The 18,285-nt window shown below is 35.9% G+C and overlaps 1 protein-coding gene across 13 annotated transcripts in view; it reads right to left on the reverse strand.

Annotated features, from left to right (window-relative positions):
* The window catches only part of HDAC9 (histone deacetylase 9), a 912,577-nt gene that overhangs the window by 26,321 nt on the left and 867,971 nt on the right, over positions 1 to 18,285 (reverse strand). The gene's annotated exons all lie outside the window — the stretch shown is intronic.

An 18,285-nucleotide genomic window follows, 5' to 3' on the forward strand; every position in this document is an offset into this window, starting at 1 on the left:
ACTTGAGCTGTTACCTTTTTATAAAAAAAAATGAGGTTAGAGTATTAAAGAAAAAGAAAAGCCCAGAAATGCCAGCATGAATTGAATGGCAACTTTGCCAGAACAATCAGGTTTGTTAGTCCTGGATGTTCTTTCTTTCTCAACCCCAGGGTGTGTACTAGAACAATAACTGATTTAAAACTTTAATATATGCACTGGCTGATGTTGGCACCTTTCCATATGTCAGACGGAAGTTTCATTTTTTGAGGCAGGGAAGGGGAATGAGAGGAAAAGAGTAGGTCATTTCATGAGAACATGCCAGTGGAATAAATATGAAAGAGCAAGTCAATGGCCTTCTCACAGCCTGAAGCTATTTTTTTGTCAAGTGTTGAGTAGTCCCAAATCAAAGCAGGACAATCTTCCTACGTGGTGACATGACTTACCAGGTTAGAACTATCTCTGCAGCCTGACCAGTGAAGCAGGAATTTGACATGGATTGGGAAGGAAGATAACTGGGTTCTGGACCAAGCTCTGCCACTGACCATCCTATCATGCTGGCAAGACTCTGGCACTTCATTTCTGCTTCTCAAAACAGGGGAATGATCTCAAATCCCTTCCAGCTCTAACTAACATTTTGCAATCGGCCTTTCCTTAGCTTACTGCTTCACAAAGGAATGGATATCATGCTAGGGGAGGAGACTCAGTCTCCCCATCTACTTCCCATGCCAACAGAACCTTCTGACATAGTTGCCTACTACAACTTTACTTGCTGTAATCACCTATTCTGACCAAAGCCTGAAAATCATAAAGCTTTCAATTTGGACCACATGATAGCAATTCTAACTGTGAATAAACCCACACACTAACATTTTGAGGTATTGAAGACATAAAGATACTTCCCTCACACCAAGAAATTCATGGTCTAAATGATAATACTGTGTGGAAAAGGCCCATGTGATCCTGAGAGGAAATAAGTAGAACATATACTTATGATAATGGGAAAGTGAGAGAAGAGTTGCCAGAAAAAAATAATACTTGACCAAGTATTTGAAAGACCATCAGTGATGGTCAATCAACCTGAAATAAAGGGAGGTGGTGGTGGTGAGGTATTCCTAGAAGAGGAAATAGTGCACACAAATGTGCAGAGACTCAAGTCTCAAGTCTCTGTGTTTTGTTTTGTTTTTTTTTTGGGGGGGGGGTACAAAGTCCACTGCTAGGAACTACTGGAATGTTTGGAAAAGTCTTGAGTGTGATGAGTGAGACTGTTGTGGTAGACATGGGCTAATCAACACACAATCTTGAATAACATGTGAATAATCTTGGACTTCAACCTGTAGGTATAAAGGGGCCATTTTAAGCAGAAGAGGCAGGGAATCAGGTTTAAATTTTTAAAAGATCCCTCTGGACAGATCATGGACAATGAACTGGAAGGTGATGAGAGTGGTGGCAGGAAAACCAATTTCACATCTTGGCAAAAATCCAGGTAGGAAATAATGATGTCTAAAACTAAAAGGAAGTGACAGAACAGAAATGAGGAGCTGGACTAAAGAGAAGTTTAGGAAGTAGGCAATGAAAATGTATCTTGGGTTATTCTGTAGTGCACCCCTACCTCTCTTAACTTTGAAAGATGACCCTGAATTGACAATTATATTCCAAGACCCTAATTTTTCTAGATCACAATGTCATTATAATCTTCCTCAAGTTGGAAACACCATATACCATCTATAAGAGCATTCAGACGTATTGTGTTTCACAAAATATTATTAAACATTATTTTAGCTCATGATATTCAGAAAATTAGTGATGCTGGATGACATCCTTTTCTTTTTCTCTAGAGTGACTAATATGGGGCCTCTGACAAACAAACAACAGGTGGCTGGTGGTTTATGGGTTAAATTATGTTTTGTACACTATAGGAAAGAAACTAGCACTACTGAACTCCTAATACGTGCCAAGGACTGTTAGGTGTTTTCACATTCATAATTTATAATTTCATTTAATCCTCATGATAATTATGTAGGCAATGTTGGGTAATCATTCTAAAATCACATGGATAGGAAGCAGAAAAGTTGAAATATTCATCTGGGACTGACTGACTCCAAAATATCTCTTACTCTGTACTCTGTTGTCCTCCTTTATTTAGTTCTCCTCTACCCTCTTCCTACTACACATTAAAATACAAAAACAGACTCAATATATAAAAATCTCAACTTAAAGGAATTATGTACATTGCAAGAGAATTATATATGTTCTCTGCTTTACTAAAGAAATGATATTTGGTAATAACAGGTTACCTTGTTCTTCAGATATGTGACTCAGTTGATCCACCTTTTATTGACTCTATGGCATGGGTTTTTTTGCACCAAGGGAGACAACCATGTTGAGACTAGTTCTTTTTACTCTTCATTTCTCATAACCTTATACGATTGCAAGCACCTGTTTACCAGGTAAGACACTGATGAAGCTATCATAAAACTGGAGACAAGTGCTCATTGAAGAGCATGAGTAAGAAGTCCATTGAAGATGGAACCTTGAACTAAAAGTCAAGATTTCCACATTAGAGACTACACACTAGACCCAAAGAAGGCATTTGGATCACTCTGGGGCACAATTTCCACATTTATTACATGATAGTGGTGGGGCTTGATGATAATGAAAGGGTTCTCCCTGCTGTAATTCTCAATGATTTTTCTGATCTCATGTTATGTCTTACTCTTAGATGTTAGAATGAATTTGTTTCGGAAGAAAAATCTTACTTTTCTGTGAGTCTTTAAACCCTTGAGGAGGTCAGTAAACACTTACTTTTAGATAATATGGCACATCTAGAATAACCATGGGCTTTAATTTTTAAACATTGTACTTTTTCTTCAAGAAGAGAATTCTTGGCCATAGACAAAACAAACATCTTTATTCCCCAAACACAATCAGGACAGAAGGTATGAATCATTAATAATGATTTTTCAGCAGCATGATAGCCTTTATATATGTGAGTAGTAAGAAAGATTTTAAATAGCTAAGACCTTTTTGAATAAAATTTAATGTATATAAAATATCCTGCTAAGTTAAGATTAAATGTTGGAAGTTTGGTTTTTATCCAAATGTATGAGGTTTCTGACTCAGAAATAACCCAAAACTTTGAATTCAATATGGCCTCTGGCAAAGCCTATAAAAACAAAGGAAATATTCTACATTAATAATGCATTCATAGACTACTATCTCTATTTGTAAAGAAGAATAATTAAAATGGAAGTGGGTATAGCATAGACTGTGCAATATGCAGCCAATTCAAACTCCAAATTTATGGGTTATATTTTCACATGATGAGTAGGTTTTTTTTCTTTCAGAAACATATGTGCTAGAAAATCATATCTGTTGGCATAAGAATAATACCCTTATTAGCACACAAGAGAAATGAACCAAGGTTTACCACTAGAGTATTTAGGAGCTGCTTTTTATAAAGCAAGATATTAGTAACCAGCCACCACTGGGTTGCACTCCTAAAGCAATAAAACTGTCAAAAGAGAGGGGGTTTTCCATTAAAAATGGACATGCACACTCCTTTGGTCATATCCTCTATCCTTATTCATTTTGCCCACTATGTAAATCTCCCCACTTTTCAGCACTTTCTTTTATCTTTTCTTTTCTCTTTCTTCCTTCCTCTCTCCTCACCTCTTCTCCCCTCCTTTTCCCTCCCCTCCTCTCCCCTCCTCTCCTCTCTTCTTTCTCTTTCTTTTTCTTTTCTTTCTTTCTTTTCTTTTCTTTCTTTTCCTTTCTTTCCTTCCTTTCTTTCTCTTCCTTCCTTCCTTCCTTTCTTTCTTTCTTTCTTTCTTTCTTTCTTTCTTTCTTTCTTTCTTTCTTTCTCTTTCTTTCTCTTTCCTTCCTTCCTTCCTTCCTTTTCTTTCTTTCTCTTCCCCCTCCCTTCCTCTCTGTCTTTCTTTCTTCCTTCCTTTCTCTCTGACTATTTAGCCTTCACTATTCTGCATTTTTGTTTTGTCTGATAATGGCAAAGCAAAGAATGAATCTAAAATAAAGGTAAAAACTAGATAATGGATGCAGACGGTCAAGAATTAGAGGGGAGGCCACAGATGGAGTGTTACTGGGTCAGACATGAGCCAGGAGAGGACATCTTGCAGGTACTGTGTAATCAGACTTCAGCATAAACCACATTGTTCTTGGTGTCGAGCAATTTGGAAAAATAAGTATTTGCTGACATATGAAGGTCGGTGTTAAAAATAACCCATCTGCCAAAAGTTTTCCCAACCAAAGCCTCTGACACTTTGAAAGCCTCCTGATTCCAGAAACCTCACCCTTCCCTCATCATTCTGGGGGCTAAGAATCACTTCTCACACTTGTTCTTGCCATTTGAATAATACTGTCTTTTGTTATTACACACCATGTTCTCATAGGACAAGAAGCTGGTAGCAAACCTTTTCCAATCCCCCAAAACTTCAGAGATTATTAACACCTGGGACTAACAAGACACCTCACTTCATGGATTCTTCAGAGTTCAGAGCTTCTTAATAGTTTTTTAAGATAGATTTTTAAAGCTAAATGGAGAACTTTATTGGGTTCCAAATTATTGTATATATGCAAAAATAGTGATGTACCAAAAGTTGGTATATCAATAGAGTGACCAGGTAATTTTTCATCCAAGTTGGGGCAATTTTAAGCTTAAAATGGGGCTAAAAATAAAAATTATATGCCACTGAAATGTTTATTTATTGGTCAACGAATTGTTTTTATCAGTGGATCTATAAAATATAAAATAGTCCTATTCAAAAGTTTATTTTCACAACTAAAATTCATTCTAAAAAATCAAAAATAGAGTAATTCATGTGTGTCAAAGCACAATAACTACTGATTATCTAAACATTAGGAAATAACTTAAGCAGAATTATGATTGCTGGTAAATAATCACGTTAATAAATTTTGTGGCCATATTTCTCACTGACAAAATATCATTGGTATTTTTATGAAGAATGTTTCAATGTGGTCTAAATATTTTAGACTTTTTCATAAAATTGCCTGCACTTCAAAGTGGAATTTTATGGTTAATAAATTTGAAACTGTGGCATCTTTAATTACTCTTCTCAAGAGACTATAGTATTTTTGATTGACAAATACTGTCTTCACAAGTGTGGTGCTATGTGATAATTTCTGCTAAATGTGGAATATTTTCACTTCCAATTTTTAAAATATTGAAATGTGACTATTTCATAACAAATATTTTCATGACTAATGTCTTTTTCCTCCCTTCATAGGTACCTTTCTTTGGCAAACATTTTATGTAAACCAAACCTATCAAGAAAGTTTTCCCCATTTATGATTCTACAAAATTTTACTTACTAAATTTAGATGCTGCAAAATCATATGACTTCTCAGTTTCATTCTATTCCAGAACAGAATATAAATTTTGCCACTAAGAATAGGAATTTTATCAATGATTCTATCAACAAATGTAGACATCTTTGAAAGCCCAATTACAGATTTTCAAAATCAAATCCTGTGGTTTGCACGTTTATCCTCAACTTGTTCTTTGCTTTTGTAGGGATTAATTTAATTAATTTAAATGTTTTTCTTTAAATTGATCAGAAACACTGTTTCTGTAACTGAAATTCTTTATAGTTTCAAGAGCTTATATTTTTGCTTCATTTTATAACTATTTTTTTTTATCAGCTTCACTAAGTATAGTTTACAGTCAATAAAATTTACCAATTCTAAGGGCAGGTTATGATGCATGTTGACAAATATGTGCAGTGATGCATATTAACGACTACCACAATCAAAATACAGAATATTTTCTTCATCCCTAAAACCTCCTTTTGGCCCTTTGGAGTCAATTTCTTACCCTTCTTCTTGGCCCTTGACAATCACTGAAATTCTGCCACTGTACATTTGTCTTTTCTAGAATTTCATATAAATAAAACCATATACTCTGTAATCTTTAATATCGGGCTTCTTTCACTTAACATAATACTTCTGAGATTTAAAAGATTCTTATTTTTATCTTATCACCTCTATTCTTGTTTCTTTGTGTGTAATATGATTTTTCTTTTCTCTGGCTTCTTTTAAGATTTCATTATAATGCACCTCAGTGTGATTTTATTCATGTTTATTCTGCTTGAGATTGATTGAGCTTCTTGGATCTGTGGATTTGCAGTTTTCATCAAATTATAAAACCTTTTCCCACTATTTCTTTAAATACTTCCCCAACTGCTGCTTTTTCTGGGACTCTAATTATAGGTATGTTAGCCAATTGATGCTGTCCAATATACCACTGATTTACAATTTTTCAGTATTTTTCTCTCTATTCTTTACTTGAATAGTTTCTATTACTTCTTCTTCATTATTTTGTTTATTTTGTTTTGTTTTGGTCTTTTGCAGTGTATACTCTGCCATTAACCCTTTCAAGGTACAGAATTTTTTTATTTCAAATACTGTATTTTTACCTCTAAAACTTCCATTTGCATGTTTTTTAGGTTTTTCATTTCTCTCCACATTATGCTTGAACTTTCCTCTTCATATTAGGAATAACTAACATTCTTATCTGCTAATTCTATCATGCCTTGAGTTTCTGACTCAGTTTCTGTTTAATTAATTTGTCTTATATTTCTAGGCCATATTTTCTTACTTCATTGCATATCTAGTAATTTTCATTTGGATGCTTGACATTGTTAATTTGAACATACCTGGTTATTGAATTTTGTTGTGTTCTTTGAAGATGTTGGACTATATTTGGGAATGCAATTAAATTACTTGCAATCAGTGTGATCCCTTTGAGGCTTGCTGGTACTCTTTGTTAGACTGGCTTCACAGCAGGTTTTAGTATAAGGCTAATTTATTCCTAAAACTAAGAGAAAACCATTTTAATATCTCTACATGTTGCCTTATGTATTACAAGGTCTCTCCACTCTGGCTAGTAGGAATGCAAACTATTCCCAATCCTGTGTGAATTGCTTGAATTATTTAACCTACTGGTTTCCCCAGCCTTGTGGAGTTTTACCTCATGCATGTAAAATAAGACAAAGGTTTAAAGAAACTCTTGTACAGATACACAGAGTTCTTTCTCTGTGCAACAACTTCACCTCAAATATTCTGCCCCACAAACTCTAGTCACTTCAGTCTCCCCAAACTCTGATTACTTTATCTTGAACTCAGAAAAACCATTGGATTCTATTTGAATTCTCTCTCCCTATGCTGAATCATGGAAATTGCCTCATATTAGTAACCTCAGGCAACTGTAGGCCTCATTTTTCTCTTTCCTTGTTTGTTTCTTGCCGGGTTCATAGGCCTTTAGTATTTGTTGCCCAGTGTCAAAAAACATTGTTCCATATATATGTTATTCTGGATTTCTTTTATTTTTGATCAAAGGACAATTCCTATAGTAGTTAGTTCTTCATACATGGGGGCAGAGGTCCATTTATTGACTATCTTGATTAATGAATTCTAACTGATTAGAAAAAATAGAATAAAAATTCAGAAACTCATTTACAAAACAGTTCAATATTACTATAGAATAATCATCTTAAACATTTCTAAAGTATGGTTGATAATAGGCACCAAAGAAGAAATTTTGATTACAAAATTTTGAACTGCCATGCTGAAGGTTTTATTTCTTGTCATCATTACCAGTTGTATTTCAAAGACTTGGTATTTCATTTAATCATACATTTACCTGTATTTCACGCTGTGTTTATATAAAGGTATTGTAAATTTTGAGAAAAATAGTTTAAATTTCCACTGATAGACTAACGAGCCTGCTTGTTTTTTTTAAAGAAATTTTTAAATAAAATTCTATTGAACTTATATTTTATTAAGTATTTATAAAAAATAAGGAATTTATGTTCTCTAAAACTAATGCCAAATATATTTCTATTCTTTAAGATTAAGCTGTGCTCCACCAAAATCTAAATTTGCATATTAACACAAAATCAAATGATCCTATTGTCAGGGTTAGATTTTTCACTGTAATTTACAATAGCATCTACAGTAATACCCTGTGTTTCATTTCTGGCAGATTTATTTCTAAAAACTCTACTTTGATTCCATAGATTGAATGAAAAATATCAAACCATTATTAGAATTAACTGATTTTTTTCTGTTTGAAGCATCTAAGGACACTCTATCATTGAACCAAGAGATTCTTCCAGTGGAAGAGCTATTACCTCCAGTGGAACTATTACCTCACTTTGGAGCTTGAAAAGAACACTTGAAATTGAAAATTTATTTTAAAAATGTAGATGCATGGTGGTTTTATCTAAATAAAAAGTCATACTTCTTAAAGTGATATATAAGTGCACAATCTGCAACTGCACTTGTTAAACTGCCTCCTTTGGCCTTAGTATTTTTTTTTCCTTTGTTTTTCTTCTATTTTTCTTTTATTTATTTATTTATTTATTTATTTATTTATTTATTTACTTTTTATTTATTTATTTGACAGAGAGACACAGCGAGAGAGGCAACAGAAGCAGGGGGAGTGGTAGAGGGAGAAGCAGACTCTCCACTGAGCAGGGAGCCCAATGCTGGGCTCAATCCCAGGACCCTGGGATCATGACCTGAGCCGAAGGCAGATGCTTAACGACTGAGCCACTCAGGTGCCCCTAATAATACTAAATTTTAAAGTGGACACTGCCACTCATTCAACAGCATAATGTCTTCAGGGTTCATGTTACTCACGATATCACTATGTCCCCATGATGAATGATGAACATCGACAAACATTTTGTGTAAGTTACATGGTCATTATCAACTTTCTTAGGAAAAAGCAATCGAGCACTATATCTTTTAACATGCACATTTGTTTCTGAGCGCCTTTCAGCTAATAGTATTGATAGCAAAATTAAAATATGTAACTAACCACAAAATAAATAGTTGTTAAGTTGCAATGTTCAATAATTGATGAAACCTCTGTAGAAGAAACATTCATAGTGTAAATGCTGCATTCAGGACTACTCTCTCTCTATTTCTTGAATATATTTTAACCATCTATAACCTTTATTCCCCACATTTCCCCTAATCCCAACCCCTGGTGGCTTGGTGCCTTCATGCATGTCACAAGCTGTGGCTTTAGCACACGTGCCTGGTGTACCAGGTGGCAGCAATGTTGAATATTTCTCTTCCACCTTCCAGGCCAGAATTTTAGGTGGCTTTTACAATTGGTGTCTATTATTTCAACATCCCATCCAGATAACCACTTGTTTCAGATTTCTCATTTTTTAGAAACCAAATTGGTCCCACACCCTGTTTTTGTAAATAAAGTTTTACTAGAATACAATTGTGTTCATTACACACTGGCTATGGCTGCTTCCTTGCTACAATGGAAGAATTAAGCAGCTGCAACACAAAGCCTTACACATTTACCATCCTACATTGTACATAAGAACTTTGTTGACCTCTGATTTAAAACAAGGAGGTATACAGACTAAGTGTTATTTTGTAAAAAAAAAAAAAAAAAAAAAAAATTACTCTGGCAGCACTTTAGAGAATAAGTGGAGAAAGCAAGAGAGGATGTGGGTAGACTACTTTGTAGGATATAAAAACGGTCCAGGAGAAAGCCTGATTTGGGACAGTGGCCATGGGAACAAAAATAAGTGGATAGATGAATGAAATGTTTAAGGGATATGACAAACAGGATGGAGTAATGGGCTGGATGTAGACAGCAATGGAAAGAAAACATGAAAACTAACTCCTAGATTCCTGTCTAGCAAAACTAGTAGGAAAAGGGTGCCATCTCTTGGATCAAGAAACCTGGAAGAGGTTGAGGTTTGGGAAAAGAATAATGACAATGGCTTTGGACATGTTGATGAGATGTGCCCTTGTGGTATCAAGGGAAAGATGCTGAGCTAGAACTTTAATAAACAGACCTGAGGTCTGAGCTGAAGATATAAATTTTTGGAGTTATACATATAGAGATGACTATGAAGCTATGGTCTGGGACAAACACAACAATAAGTAAAATGATATGAAACATTTACTGAATGTCTATGATATGCTTATGTTAATGTATATGTATATGTTATTTCATATAATTTCAAAACTACCTTGTGAGATAGAATCTTTCATTTTCTTTATTTTATTGATGAGAAAACTGAAGTAAAGAGGGTTGAAATAACTTACTCATATTGTACACTTAGAAGAAGAATATATAGTGTGAAAAGGATTTAGGTAGAGAATGATGGGCTCAGTAAGAAGAGATTCTACATTTAATGTTGCATCCAGGAGTGTTAGGAAGGGCTCCAACAGTCTGTTTGGTTTGTTAAAACATGGACAAAAAGCTGGTTCTCAGTGAGTGATTTAGAAATGTCAGACCTTTCTTGGTTTAATGAAGAGGAAGGGATTCAAAGACATAGGGAGATTGGACTGTTAGAGTATATTTGTCCTTTAGGACCTACTCATCCACACTGGAAAGGTCCAGAAGACATGCCTTTTACCATAACTCTAAGAAATAAATTTGTGAGGGGAGGGGGTGTCCTGGAATTCCTGAAGAGCCTTGTGATTGCTCATTTCTGTAGACCATAACTTACAGTGGGAACTATGGTCATTGAATTGGGAAACCTAAGTACAGTGGAAGTAATTGGATCCAGGTGGCAGGGGGCAAGTGGCAGCATTCAACTGCGAAAGGCAAGGTGGGTATGGCTGCATAATGGACAGCAGAGTCAAGGTAACTGGTTTGATAGAATAGTGGAATGGCCTTTAGAAGACTCAGTTTCAGTGTAAGCCAGGTAGTAATATCTTGTAGGACTGGGGCAAGTTTCTCTAGAAGGATGCATATGCTCTAATCAGCACCCAATATATGGTGCTGTTTCTTCCATATCCAGGAATCATGTGTTCACAAATCAAGGGGTGGAAATGGGAGTCTCACCACTCAATATTACACCTAGTCACCCACTGGCAACATTTTTACTTTCTGTTCCTGAGAGCTTACACTCTGCTAGACTAAAGGTCCTAGTTCCAAAGGGAAGAAAGCTTCCACCAGGGATAAAACAATGATTCCATTGAACTGGATGTTAAAACTTCTGCCGTGCCACTTTGGATTCCTCATGCTTCCGAATCAATAGGCAAAGAAAGGAATTACTGTGCTGGCTGGGATGATTAATCCTGATTATCAAGGAAAATTGGCCTGCTACTCCACAATGGAAGTAAGGAAGAGAATGTGTGGAATACAAGGAGGTCCCTTTGGGCATACTTTAGTACACTATGCCCTGTGATTAAGGTCAATGGAAAACTACAACAACTCAATCTATGCAGGACTACTAATTCAGAATGAAGGTCTGAATCATTCCACCAGGTAAGGAACCATAACCAGCTGAGTTGCTTCCTGAAGGCAAAGGGAATACAGAATAGGTAATAGAAGAAGGTGGTTATAAACACCAACTATGGCCACATGACAAATTACAGTAACAAGGAATATAACTGTCAGGAGTGTTTCCTCCTTATTTATTATGAATATATTTGTATGCAAGTATCTTTGTTTTCCTCTGTCCCCTTCTCCCTTATCTTGTAACATAAGATGCATCAACTTTATATCATAGCATTTAAGTATTGTTAATTTTACATCATAGTATTTATGGGATACTGAGAAGAGCAAACATCACTCAAAACTGTAGCTACTCTCCTGGTGAAGTGCTTAGTGTGTTTTCAGTTGTAGTCAGGAAAGTTGTATCATGTTAGGCAAAACTATGACTGTTATTTTCTATAAATGGCGATTAAGTATGGTTTAAGATGTGTATGGTGCCAAGTTGACAAGAGGTGGACTTGTGATGGTTAATTTTTATTGTCAATTTGACTGGGCCACAGAGTACCCAGTTAAACATTTGGTTTAACTATTTGGTTAAACATTATTCTGAGTATGTCTGTGAGGGTGTTTCTGGAAGAGACCAACACTCGAATCAGTAGGCTGAGTAAAGCAAATTGCCCTCCCCAGTATGGGTGGGCCTCATTCAGTAAGTTGAAGGCCTGAATAAGGGAGAATTCTCTCTCTCTGACTGACAGTCTTCAAGCTGGGACATCAATCCTTTTGTCTTTGGCATCAGAGTAGAAGTTAAACCACTGGTTTTCCTAGTTCTCGGGTCTTTGTACTTGGACTGGAACTATGCCAACTACTTTTCTGGGTCTCCAGCTTGCCAAATGCAGGTTTTGGAATTCTCAGCCTCAATTACAACTGCATGAACTATTGCCTTATAATATGTATTTATTTATATTTATATTTGTTATAGTTATTGTTAATTATATAGACTATGTCTGGAGGATCCAGACTAATATAGGTAGGGAAAAACCAAGGTGAACTTGGAACATTTTGTGATGCCAGAAACTAAGAAAGTGCTCACAAGAAGACAGAACCATGTCAAAAGGACATAGGAGCCAGTCTGAAAGAGCTCCAAACGACCAGAGCTAAAATAACTTGTGCAACAAAATTAATAATGGGAAGAAAAAGGACAGTTCCTCATTACAGATAATTCCCAAAGAATAACTTCTAAGGAGTAAGGAAAATAGAAAATCAGCATTGGAATACCAGAGTAATAATTTCTGCAGGTAAGATCCACCAATGGCTGCTAAAATTAGTGGACAAAAGGTTGAAAAAAAACAGGATATTTGCAAAATTGCAAACTATCTTTCCAACATATTTATTAGTTCCAAAGGGAAACATGGTAACATCACATTAGAGAGCTCCATAATCAAGTGATCAAGGTTAATCTCACCAATAATAGGACATATTGACATTATGTACCACAGATCTGAAGCACTAAGCAACTGCAACACTGCTGTGGTAATCTTGTCCAAAATGCACATCCTCACTTTACTCATGAGAAAACATCAGAGAATACCAAGCTGAAAGATGTTCATCAAACTAATTAACCAGTACTCTTCAAAGTGTCAAGCTCATAAAAGGCATGGAAAGACTGAGGAAATGACAGATGTGAGAAGACTGAGATACAACAACTAAATGTAATGGGTCAATCATAGACTGAAACCTAGAATAGAACAAGGAAATTAGTGAAAACCTGGTGGACTCCAAAGAGAGTTGACAGTTTATTTAATAGAACTGTATTACTGTTAATTCCTTAGTTTCTGTAATTGTGTTAAGGTTATACAAGATGTCAGAATTCAGGGAAGCTGGATAAAGGTCACATGAGAACTCTGTATTATACTTGCAACTTTTCTCTAAATCGAAGATCATTTCAAAATAAAAAGTTTAATAAAATCACCTTTTTACATCTGGCAGCAAAAAGGCCACTGGTGACCATGGGTCAGATTGCAACCAGACTAGAAAGGTTCTGATAGGGATTGGAGCTAAGAAAATGGGGATGACTAAACAGAAACAATTTTCAAGACTTTGTTCTGAAAGGGTTGAAGAGAAATGGGTGGTAAACTGAAGGAATGAGGTAGCTGGAGTTTCCTTTTGTTTTTTTAAGATGAGGGGTATTTTAGGGTGCTTAAATGTTGACGGCAATGAACAGTTCAAAAATAGCAGTTGGTAGCTAGAGTTTAAGGTTTGTCGCTGAGATTAAGAGGGGAGGTAAAGGTAAGATGGATAGAGGTTTGAGGACAGAGAAGTTTGAAAGAGTAGTTGGAAAGGTAGAGCAAGTTGACCTGAGAAACATAGCAGGATTATAATGGGTCCATTTGAGTTTGGTGATCATAAATTTACAGGAAGCCAAACTGCTATGATTCAGGACAATCATGAGCAGACCTGTTTATTTAGGTCCAGTGTTGGAGAAAGTTCTCTGTAGAATGTATCCAGGGTTGAGATTTTATTAGATTGGTAAAGTAGAAAGGTAAGATTTTTAAGGCAGATTGAAAGGCAAACGAATTTAAGTGTTACTGTTTTCAAGATAGATGTAGAAATGGAGAAAAGAAAGGAAAATGAATTAAAAGAAATGATAAATGAAATGAAGAGTCTTAGGTGTGTGGGTTGACAATTCTATGGCATATGGGTCTGATGTATCCCTCTCTGGCAAGAGATATGCCTGCCAGTACTGGCTTGGGATATTTTTTTTTTCTCCCCAGGTCTGCTAAGACAGTAACAGATGGTCATCTGCTCTCCAGGTTCCTATTATTTCCTTTTTCATTCTTTATTCCTATTAGTGTATGTCTGAAAAACAAAACAAAACAGAACAAAACCCCTCTTTTTTATTATCTTAGTGGAGTTCCATGGAGGAGTGAAAGTACATGAGTATTTTTAATCCGTTATTACTTGAAAATAGTGCCCTTCCTCCATTTTAACCCCACAAATAAGGCTTATTATTCTCTTGTTTCTCTTTTCTGTTGACTTTCCCTAGTGGCTTGTGCCCTGTGTACTGGATTTTATCCATTTATTTAAATAAGTATATATATATTTATTTATTTGAATTCATATGAATTCAAATTTTGAATTCGAATTTGAGTTCATTTTGTTGAACTTGATCTCAGCATATACTGGGGTCTAAATTAGGGATACTTTTGCTTCCTTCAGAACTAGGAGTGGACCAAGATAAAACCTCTTTGGTACCCATCAAATTCCTATCCCCAACTATGATGCAGACCTTAGGCTTTCTCATGCACTGATACTGTCATTTGACCCAGGGATACTCTCCCTGTTTGTGTTACTTACTCTATTAAATTTCAGCTTATTTCTTTTTTCCTCCTATTCCCTTACATTCTAGTAAGCCTAGTAATGTATTAAAATAGACTGTTTTAATGTAGGCAGAATCTTTCATATTTTATGAGAGGTCTAGTCGAGTGTCTATCCTGGGATATCTGGGAATAGGAAATGTGGTGAAACTCTGTTCTTATCTGTGAAAAGAGGAAGAGGAGGTCATATGCTTTTACAGAAAATGGGCTTTGATAGCATAGTCATATCAGCAAATCTTGGTTTTCCTGCTTACCTGTGGAAAGACCTTCAACAAGAGACCTATACTTGTTAAGCCTCAATTCATTCATGAACAAGATGAGGAAACTAATTATGCTAATTATGCATTGCAGAGTTGTGTGAGGACTAGACATAATATATATAAATACCTAGCAAATGATCTTTTCCTGAACTTGACCTTCTAAACACACCTTATCTCAGTGAATGGAATCAAATGTATGTGTGAAGCTCATCTGGGTGCTAACAGTTGACTGTATAATTACAATGCATTCCTATTCTTAAAGAGTGTTCAGTCCTGGAAACATGCATAGTTTTATTTATTCTCATGGTTTGATCAGTTTTGCCTTAGTAGAACATGAGTGAAAGAAAAATCATAATTACAGATGCAGTTGGAATAAAAAAAAATTCCAGACAAATCTCTAAGCAGATAGCAGATTTTCCTTTTGGTTTTGGTACTTTATAGTATTAGTGCTCCACCAAACAATAATCAGAATCTCAAAATTTCAAGAGAATGGTTAATTAGAAGTTCAAAATCAACTTTCAAAGACCTACATGTACAAGTTTGATCTGGCTCTGATGCAAGCAAGGGTTGGTGGGGTTAATAGTAGGAAAATGTTTAATGCTGCTTTTCTTCCATGAAGGTCTGCCTGGCCCAGGTCTGCAACGTCAAGGCCTCTGTCTCAGCCAAAAAATCTATGACAAATAGCAGCTCACACCTGACAACAGTCAAGGTTTTAAACCCAAAAGGGCAGGAATTTGAAATTCTGCCAATCCTTGCATTTTTCTGTGATTAGATGTATTTTGCAAGTTTACAAGGGGCTCCAAAGTAGATTCATAGCTCCATGGCTCCTTGTAATTTGGCACTACCCTTCTAGGACTGACTGACTAAACCTCAATTAACCAGAACTTCCAAAACTCCAAATCATCAGTTAAATTGATTTTTTTCCTAAACATGTCATTTTTTGAAGAAATGAAAAAAGTATACACAAAAATTGCAAAAAGAATGAATTTATTTGTGAGATAGAATAACATAATGGTTAAGACTATAGACTCTCGAACTACACTGCTTGATTTATGATGTTGCCTTTATCCACTTATTAACTGTCTAACTTTGGGGAAGTTAATTAACCTAGATGTACCTCAGTTTACTTGGCTGTAAACTGGAAATGAAAATAGTACCTACTTCATAGGGTCGTTAAGAAGATTAAATGAGTAATTTATATTAATAAGAGTCCTTAGAACAATACCTGGCACACTGAAAACACTCAGTAATTGTTACTTTTTTATTTGCTAGCAGCTTACAGGATTTGCAGTGTGTAAATGATTTAATCTAAAATCCCTCAATAACTTCACTGTAGTAAAAAACTGATATTTAGGATGATGCTGCCTCCCCCCCCCCAACTTCAAGCATTTTAATTAACAAAAGTTCTTCTTTTTTTTTAAGTAAACTCTACGCCCGACATGGGGTTCAAACTCACCCCACGATCAAGAGTCACATGCTCTACCAACTGAGCCAGCCGGGCATCCCAAATTTCTTTAAGTCTAATGTTTTTCATCTTCCTCTTCAAACCGTTATTTTCCGGCACTGTTCCCTATCACAGGAAGTGACACCACCATCTACTCAGTTGTCCAAGTCTGAAATCTAGAAATCCATTAATCCCCTCCATGACAATTAATTACCATACCAACTCAATTCTACTTCTGAAATAAACTGCTCATGTCTGACAATAAGCCATGCTAAATCTCCTGTCCTTACTGCAGGCATAATAATCTTTTGCAATGCAGATTTGACCACGTTCCTTCTCTGACTGAAATGAATCCCCAAATCCTTATGAGTTAAAAGTTCCTTTCCAACATTGTGGGTTATCTCTTATTCTTCTTCCCTGGACCTCAATAGGATGAAGATGGAGGAGAGAGGAAAAGAGAAAGAGATAAGAAAAAAAAGATAGAAAATCAAAATAAAATAAGAAGGAACAAAAAGAGAAGAAAACTGAGTGTGGTTTAGGATTTGGGTGTGGAGTCAAGAAGCTAGTAAAGCTTTTAAGATGATTTATGCAGCACATGTTGCAATCTGGGGAACAACTCTTTAATCGGTGTGCATAGCCCCATGAGGTCAAGATATTGGACAGTTTCCTTACAACAAGAGATGTATACATATTCCTTTCAGCTTAGAAACAATCTGGATTTTGTTCTGATTTGTCTGATGTAAATGCCCCTTCTCCTTGGTAAGGGGGGTAGATAAAGGGTATTAGGCTAAAGGGAGGAAATGGCTGAGAACGGCATTTCACTTAAAAAAGACAATGGTTGTCTCTTTAGAACAAGTCTTACTTTAATAGCTTTGTTTCATTAATTACTATCTAGATCTCTTAATCGCCAAGAGAAGTGAATCGCACTCCTCTGATTATCCACTTAGTGGGTACATCAACAGTTTATTTTACCATCTAGTTATCTCCATTAGAAATAGAGTGGAAATGAAATCAACAAAATTAGCTTGCCTTCATTTGCTTGTAACATCATTTGTTACTTATTTCTTTTTCTTTTTTTTTTTTAAGATTTTATTTATTTGTGAGAGAGAAAGAGAGAGAGAGAGAGCATGTGCACAAGCAGGGGGAGTGGCAGGCAGAGGGAGAAGCAGGCTCCCCACTGAGCAAGGAGCCGATGTGGAACTTGATCCCAGGACCCTGAATTCATGACCTGAACGGAAGGCAGATGCTTAACCTATGGAGCCATCCAGGCATCCCATGTTACTTCTTATTTCATTGCGGTGCTTGAACCAGGGGATAACGGACTACCTCAGTCAATTACCTGGTCACGTGGTATATTCTCCTGCAATGAGAAAATCCTATCCCTTTTCATACTGGCCTCAAAAGCTGGGTAAATTCAGAGGACCACAGATTCACTTCTCATTGACCTAAATAACTGTGTGTGTGTGTGTGTGTGTGTGCACACGTATGTGTGTTTTAAGAAATAGAGATTTAGTTATACTGATAAATTTTATATGCTGGAAACACCGATGTTGTTTGACAAGAATATACATGACAAATACTGTCCCTTCCTCATTCTGGCCTATGTAACCATTTTGCTGTGACTGGCATAGTAAGAAACTCTAAGAAGACCCCAATCCACTAAACAAAGGAAGAATCCTTAGAGTAGGGAAAAGATGAGAGTGGGGGCGGAGGGGGGAAATAACCATTTTTTTTTATAATCCTGATTCTTATTTCCCATTTTGTTGCCACAGTAGATCCAACTTAGTAAAGTAGGATGGTGATATGCCATGCCATTCCTCTTGAAATTTCTCAGAAAAGTTAAGTGGCTTATTAATCATGGCTTGTGAGTGGCGGAGAGGATTATATTGAAGTTCCTGTCATTTTTAAATCCTCTACACTAGTGTTTTTCAGCTTATCAGCTGCAAACCACTGGAGGGTTGCAGCAAAAATTTTAAAGAATCCTCAAATCCT

The sequence above is a fragment of the Phoca vitulina genome, unplaced genomic scaffold (genome assembly GCF_004348235.1).
Source record: "Phoca vitulina isolate PV1807 unplaced genomic scaffold, GSC_HSeal_1.0 scaffold4, whole genome shotgun sequence".
Lineage (NCBI taxonomy): Eukaryota > Metazoa > Chordata > Mammalia > Carnivora > Phocidae > Phoca > Phoca vitulina.